Consider the following 8,852-nt stretch of genomic DNA (forward strand, 5'->3'; position numbering starts at 1 on the left):
TGCTCCAGTCTTTCAACAGATGACAGTCCCGCCATTCCGGGAATTAATCTAGTAAACCTACGCTGCACCCCCTCAATAGCAAGAATATCCTTCCTCAAATTTGGAGACCAAAACTGCACACAGTACTCCAGGTGCCGTCTCACTAGGGCCCTGTACAACTGCAGAAGGACCTCTTTGCTCCTATACTCAACTCCTCTTGTTATGAAGACCAACATTCCATTGGCTTTCTTCACTGCCTGCTGTACCTGCATGCTTCCTTTCAGCGACTGATGCACTAGGACACCCAGATCTCATTGTACGTCCCCTTTTCCTAACTTGACAGCATTAAGATAATAATCTGCCTTCCTGTTCTTACCACCAAAGTGGATAACCTCACACTTATCCACATTAAACTGCATCTGCCATGCATCCGCCCACTCACACAACTTGTCCAAGTCATTAATGTATATTGTAAATAGCTACGGTCCCAGCACCGAGCATTGCGGTACCTCACTAGTCACTGCCTGCCATTCTGAAAGGGACCCATTTATCCCTACTCTTTGCTTTCTGTCTGTCAACCAATTTTCTATCCATGTCAGTACCCTACCCCCAATACCATGCGCTCTAATTTTGTCCACTAATGTCCTATGTGGGACCTTGTCGAAGGCTTTCTGAAAGTCGAGGTACACCACATCCACCGGCTCTCCTCTGTCAATTTTCCTAGTTACATCCTCAAAAAATTCCAGAAGATTAGTCAAGCATGATTTCCCCTTCGTAAATCCATGCTGACTTGGAACGATCCTGTTATTGCTATCCAAATGCACTGCAATTTCGTCTTTTATAATTGACTCCAGCATCTTCCCTACCACTGATGTCAGACTAACTGGTCTATAATTTCCCGTTTTCTCTCTCCCTCCTTTCTTAAAAAGTGGGATAACATTAGCTACCCTCCAATCCACAGGAAGTAATCCTGAATCTATAGAACATTGGAAAATGATTACCAATGCGTCCACAATTTCTAGCGCCACCTCCTTAAGTACCCTGGGATGCAGACCATCAGGCCCTGGGGATTTATCAGCCTTCAGTCCCATCAGTCTACCCAACACAATTTCCTGCCTAATGTGGACTTCCTTCAGTTCCTCCGTCACCCTAGGATCTCTGGCCACTAGAACATCTGGGAGATTGTTTGTATCTTCCTTAGTGAAGACAGATCCAAAGTACCGGTTCAACTCGTCTCCCATTTCCTTGTTCCCCATAATAAATCCCCCATCTTCTGTCTTCAAGGGACGTACATTTGCCTTGACTATTTTTTTCCTCTTCACATACCTAAAAAAGTTTGTATGTGAAAATATTGCAGCTCACGATTTCAGACCGAGCAAGCAATCTCATCATTTGGGGTCAATCCCCAATCAATTTGTCTTTGCCACAGGATATGTTTTCAACTTGCTAGTCAGGTGTGAAGCTATCAATGTGAATCACTTACTTGACTCATGTTTCCATAATTTAAATAGGACTAGACAGCTGCTACAAAAGGTAGTCAATTCTCAACAGCATGTGAGTTTCAGTCAACCAACTTGCTTTTGATCCACAGCTATTCTAGATCAGCTGGGTCACAAAGCGAAGAGTTCATTAATAATGTGTTGAGTTGTCATCCATGCCATCATTTTGAATACCATATTGTGATGGTGCAGAAACTTGCAGCATTGAGTAACACATACTTGTCAATACAAATATGAAACCAAAGTTGTCAAGTTCCTTATCAGTTCCATTATGTCGTATGTTGAAAGACTGGAGCGACTGGGCTTGAATACACTGGAATTTGGAAAGATGAGAGGAGATCTCATTGAAACATATAAGATTATTAAGGGATTGGACATGCTTGAGGCAGGAAACATGTTCCCAATATTGGTGGAGTCCAGAACCAGGGGCCACAGTTTAAGAATAAGGGGTAGGCCATTTAAAACGGAGATGAGGAAAAACTTTTTCACTCAGAGAGTTGTAAATCTGTGGAATTCTCTGCCTCAGAAGGCAGTGGTGGCCAATTCTCTGGGTGCTTTCAAGAGAGGGTTAGATAGAGCTCTTAATGATAGCGGAGTCGGGAGTATGGGGAGAGGGCAGGAACGGGGTACTAATTGTGGATGATCAGCCATGATTACATCGGCTCGAAGGGTCGAATGGCCTACTCCTGCACCTATTGTCTAATGTCTATTGTCTATTATATCTGTTTGAGTGGTCATGACCATTTTTTGGTCCACTGTGGCAAATGTCAAGATGGATGCAGTCTATGTGAAATACTAAATCAATTTTTTCCAAGAAGTCTAGTAATAAGTCTTCTTATGAAAATATTAGATCTTAATACGTTATTTGATGATCATCCAAGTATACCAGTGGGCTTTGCCTCACTGTCTATGTCTTATATTAAAATTAATACATCGAACGTGATCTATCACACTTCACATAATTCGCATGGGATCTGGCAGTCTTAAAAAAAATCTTTAACACAGTTGAGTTGCCAATTCAGTTCAGAGTCTATCCCATTTAGAATAATTCTAGTGCCACACCCATAATGGAAGGAGTTCTCAATGTGAAGATGGGACTTCCTAACGTCTTTTCACTCATCACTTCAACCAATGCTACCGTGGACGGATGCATCTTCACAAGTAAATTAGTGAGGATGAAGGCAACTATGTCCCTCATGCTAGATCACTGACGACCTGCTCCACATGCAGCCTAGTAGCTCTGACCTTAAGTGGCGGTGTTATGAATGCATTTCACAGTGATGGACATTGAAGTCCCCATCTTGCTTTCAATGTGTTTTAAATAACCATTTTGGAGGTGATATTCAGATCTACTAGTCGAAATGGAATATGTGGTCACAGACCACAGATACCTGTGGAATCTGCCCCAGCAGACACAAATATGCATCTTACTGCAACTCAGGAAGTATCGTTTCTTGTGCTTCATTGGTAAGTAAGTTAATCAAATGGATCTGAACCAATCTAACACATGAATCTATATCTCTTTTGAATGTATGATTCCACGAGAAATCAACTTAAAGATGTTATTTTTTTCAGAGATGCAGGAAAAGTCAATAAGAATAAGCAGAAATTAGCTGTGGCTTAATGTTTTAATGTTTTAATGATGTATTAATTATTCTTGAGCTGTAATGTTTAACTGCATGGTAATTCTAAGGAAGTGACCTTTCTTCATAGGCACTTCTTCAGCACTGATGATAACTTGCTTCCTTTGGGTTTCTATGGGTTCTGAAATAGCTGATGAGCCCTTGATGCTATTGCAGGCTCTTGCACAAACAGCTGAGCGGGTGGATGGGATAGTCATTTGCCAGCTGGTCCACACCTTCTGCCATTAATGCTGAGCTTCAGTGGGATCCTTGGTGCTTGGACTGTAGGTTCACAATATCATCCCAAGTCCTCCTTTAGTTTTTAGTTTTTTAATTTTAGAGATACAGCGCGGAAACAGTTCCTTCGGCCCACCGAGACCACACTGACCAGTCTGAAGAAGGGTCTCGACCCGAAACGTCACCCATTCCTTCTCTCCTGAGATGCTGCCTGACCTGCTGAATTACTCCAGCATTTTGGGAATAAATACCTTCGATTTGTACCAGCATCTGCAGTTATTTTCTTACACCACACTGACCAGTTATCACCGTACATTTACACTATTCTACGCACACTAGGGACAATTTACAATTATACCAATCCAACAACCTGCAAACCTGTATGCCTTTGGAGTGTGGGGGGGGAAACCGAAGATCTTGGGAAAGCCCACAAGGTCACGGGGAGAACGTACAAACTCTGTACAGACAGCACCCGTAGTCGGGATCGAACCCCCTGTCTCCGACGCTGCAAGCGCTATAAGGTAGCAACTCTACCGCTGTGCCACCATGCCGCCTGTTCCTTTTCCACTTTGAGTGATCATGAGCAAAGGATTCCCAGAAGCCTGTGGGGATATTGTATTTACTCAAGGAAATTTTGAGCATATCTTTGAATCTTTTCCACCATCCACTGGGTAATCCCAAAGGACAGAACAGAGCATCTGTTTCAGGAGTATGGTGTTGGGCACCTGAACAATGTAGCCTGTCTATCAGAGCCAATGGAAATTTAATTCAGGCCCTGTGCTGAGGATGTAGAAGCAAGGAACTGCAATTGCTGGTTTGCAAAATAGGATACAAAGTGCAGTAGTAACCCAGTGGGTCAGGGGCAACTCATCCATGGAGAACATGGATAGATAACATTTCGGGTCAGGATCAACCTGAAGAAGGATCCCGACCTGAAACGTCATCTATCCATATTCTCCAGAGATGTAACACGACCTGCTGAGATATTCAGACACTTTGTGTCTTTCCTTGTGTTGGGAATGATGGCCTGGGAGAGTTCTGTTGTTAGTTCACTCTTCCATTTTGTGGATTTGACCAATTTTATAAGGAAAGCAATTTTATGGTATTTTGACATGACTTTACTTATTTTAATATGATGTGCTTCTAAATGCATCTTAAGAGAACCTATCAAACCTGGGGACAGCATGCGACAGCGCCCGCAATAAGCTACGATGCCTGGCGACAAGCCAGCTATCGCCGAGAGATTTCAAACCGTTTGATTTCTCGGCGACGCGTCGAGATCCACTACGACCCACTACGATCTTTGGAGGACTCCTCACGATCATGCCCGTGACACCCCGGCGAACTGTTGGCGACAACCTAGTCGCCGGCAGTCGCCTTAAAATCGCCTAAGTGGGACAGGCCCTTAAGATGCCTGCTATAAGTAGTCCAGGTATTGTAAGCATTTAGGAAGGCAGCCATCACTAAAGCCCTGTAGGCCAAGACTTTGTGTCTGGATTGAGTCTTGATCAACACCTTATTTCTCAAAATGCCATTGAACTGTTGACTAACATTAAGACCAATAATTTGCCTGTTCGAGGTCCGGTAGCACTGTGGATCTTGAATATTTGCAAAAACAGAAGATGTGTGCATAATATTAGCTCTTAATTTAGAGATTAGGGCAGGGCAAGCATTAAACTTCAATTTTTGCTTGCAGGTATAATGATAGAATGATAAGGGGAATAATGTTGATTGTGCTGTGCAATCATAAAGTCATAAGGAATAGGAGTAGAATTAGGCCATTCGGCCCATCAAGTCTACTACCGCCATTCAATCATGGCTGATCTATCTCCCCCTCCTAACCCCATTCTCCTGCCTTCTCCCCATTACCTCTGACACCTGTATTAATCAAGCAATAATAGTTTATTGGTGTGGAAATCACATTTTCTACTAACATGTAGATTATTTTAGTTTCTCCTTGTAAAGAATAGTTTTTTTAATGGGAGACAACTGGTAGAATTAGGAGGGAAAGTGTAAATATTGAAAATAGTAGCAGCTCTCTGGAATTGAAAGCTTCAATTGACACAAATACCAACAGTAGTCTAGAAATCCTTTTGATTCTCCAATCCTATAACCAACTGTGTGGTTGCAAGCAGTTTTGCAGCATATGCTTAAGTACTATTGCCTTGGAACTCCAGGCAAATGGATGACATGAATCCAAACATCCCTGGAGTTGGGAATTTAATTTCTTATAATTAAATAAATCTGAAATGGAAATCCAGTGCTGTTAGTTAATATGTGGTGATGTGAACCATGAAAGTACCAGATTGTCCTTCAGGGAAGGAGAGCTGTTGTCCTTACCCAGTCTGATCAAAAAGTGCCAGCCTTATCTTATGGACAAATAAAGAAAAAATGTACCAAATACATTTGTGAACTCTTATCCTTAAGAATCTTATTTTGAAGAACAGACAGAACATCTGTTAAATATATATAATCTAATCACCTAATAAATATAAACTCCTATAAAGAAGCGGGTAAAGCAATTGATGCAGATAATTAAGTGTCCGCTGTTTTAAAAAAAATGTTTGTCAAGAGAATTGGAAAACAACGGTTGTTTACATAAAGAATGCACAGCGCAGCTGAGGTGATAAGGAAAATATTATTTGTATCTTCAAGGAACCAATATTAGAAACATTGAAAATAGGTGCACGTGGATGTGTTACCTGATGTGTTACCTGGCCCAAATCTTAGCATAAGACTGCAGGTGCCCGAAGCAGGAAGAAAATAGTGAAAGCCCTCAGCTTTCTTTTCCTGGGCTTTCATGATAAAATGGAAAGATTTTGTTAATATATGAGGCCTACACCAGACCTGGAAAATATTAGTTTCTAAGAAATAAAATGGGGCAGAGAAAATTGACCATGTGCCTCTGGAAAAGAATCATCCATAATCTATTTCCAAATGTATCACATTACAGGTCACTATTTTGTTTTCCTGCTTATAAGATAATTTTACTATGTCCTCTTCCGTTAGTCTGCGCTTCCCTTAAACTACATACTTGTAACAACGGCATATTATACTACAATAACATTTAAAAGACAATTGGATGGGTACATGGGCAGGAAAGGTCCAGAGGGATATGGGCTAATTGTGGGCAGGGCAGACATTATAGATAGGGCATTTTGGTCGGTATGGGCAAGTTGGGCTGAAGGACCCGTTTATGTGCTGTATGAATCTACGGTGTAATCTGACTCAATTATTATGGAATAAATCACACAACAATTTCTTAGTTGCAAAAGTTCTCAGTCTGAATTTCTCTCCTCCACATGCTGCACGATCAAACAACACATAGGGGATAAAGGCTCTATACTTACCAACTAGTTACCTGTTTAGCACATCAAAAGTATAGTGCGGGTACATTCAGGTGTAAATGAATTTATAATGGTGTGATGAATTAAGATTATAGCCAAAGAACCATCCTGGTGCAGAACATTTAATTTTACAAGCATAGTTTAATTCCATTAGATTTTAGTTAGTTTTGAAGATTTTTTAAAATTAAGGTAATTTTGTTCTGAAAATCAAAAAAACTGTGGATGCTGGAAATCTGAAATAAAAACAGAACATGCTTGAAATATTCAGTAAATCCGGTAGCACCTGTGGAGAGAGAGGGACATACACACACAAACACAGCCAATATTTCAGGTACTCTTCCTCTCTGTGTTTCTAATTTCATATTCCCTAAATCCCTTTTTCTCTCCCTTAATTTCACATTCTGGACATAAATTCATATTTCATAAGTTCATGTCATAGGCACACAAATAGGTCATTCAGCCCATTGGGTCTACTCCGCCATTCAGTCATGGTTGATGTCTCAACCCCATTCTCCTGCCATCTCCCCATAACCCATGACACCCTTAAATTAAAAACCTGTCTTAAAAATACCCCATGACTTGGCCTCCACAGCTGTCTGTGGCAATGAATTCCACAGAACCATCACCTTCTGACTGAAGAAATTCCACCTCATCTCCTTTTCAAAGGTACATCCTTTTATTCTAAGGCTATGCCCGATAGTTGTAGATTCTCCCAACAGTGGAACCATCCTCTCCACATTCATTCTATCCAGGCCTTTCACTGTTCAGTATGTTTCAATGAGGTTCCCCCTCATTCTTCTAAACTTCAGCGGGTGCAGGCCCAGTGCCATCAAATGCTCATCATATGTTAATCCATTCATCCCTGGGATCAGTCTCATAGGCCTCCTCTGGACCCTATCCAACATCCTTACCCAGATATGCCCAAACTGCTCACTATACTCCAAATGTGGTTTGACCAGTGCCTTATAAACTCTCAACATTACATCATCTGTTTTTATATTCTAGTCCTCTTAAAAATAAATGTAAAACATTGCATTTGCATTCCTTACTACTGATTCAACTTGCAGATTAACATTCTGGGAATCCTGCACCAGCACTCCCAAGTACCTTTGCACCTCCGATTTTTGAATCCATTTAGAAAATAGTCTCTGCCTTTATTTCTCCTACCAACAAAAATGGTATACCTATACTTCATTTGGATTTGGAACAGCATTAATTGTAGTCTAAGCATGTTGAGTTCCCTCCTGCAAGGCAACCATTGTGTGGATTCAGAACTGAGTCATGGCAATTCTATATTTTTTGTGGGAGATAGGGTGTACCTGTGGCCCAGGGCAGCCCAGGCAAGACAGTGTCTAAAGGGCGACACAGTGTCACAGTGGTAGAGCTGCTGCCTCACAGTGTCAGAGACCTGGGTTTGATCCTGACCATGGGTGCTGTATGTATGAAGTTTATACTTTCTCACCGTGGCCGCGTGGGCTTTCTCCGGATGCTCCGGTTTCTTCCCATATTCCAAAGGTGTGCAGGTTTGTACGTTAATTGGTTTCTGTAAATTGCCCCTAGTGTGTAGGATGCAAAAGTGGGATAACGTAGAGCTAGTGTATGGGCGATTGATGGTTGGCGTTGGCTCAGTGGGCCATAGGCCTGTTTCCAGACTGTATCTCTAAAACTAAAAGCATCACAGTAATACAAATTCGATGCCAAGGCTGCCAAGTTAAAATTCCATGTTTCAGCCAACGCCTTTTAAACGGCACTACTGAACATGTTCAGCATCAGAATGGACGTGACCTTCGCCCCATCCACACCTCCATGGTTATTTAAAGTACTTGAGAGTTCAACAACTGATTGGTTTCTCTCCCTGATTGTTCTCAGAGTTTTCCAACGTAGCTAACATCTGTAGAGTGAAGAATTTTATCTTCTGCACAAAGCCATTGCTCTTTTGCATGATCACATTACTTGGCACTCCCTGTAAGCAGAGCGTGACTGGGAGACTGAGGAAAGGTCATGAAAAGGAAGTGGGTAAACAGAAATTGGGAAAGGCTGTCAGAAAGGGGCCTTATCAACCTAGAATGTCTAATGAACAATTCTTCCAATGGTAGGTTGGTGTGAAACAGTGTGTATGGCATGTGAGGGAATAAAATGTGGTGGAATAAAAAAAATGGGATCAATGC

Source organism: Rhinoraja longicauda, chromosome 13 (genome assembly GCF_053455715.1).
Source record: "Rhinoraja longicauda isolate Sanriku21f chromosome 13, sRhiLon1.1, whole genome shotgun sequence".
Taxonomy (NCBI): Eukaryota; Metazoa; Chordata; class Chondrichthyes; order Rajiformes; family Arhynchobatidae; genus Rhinoraja; species Rhinoraja longicauda.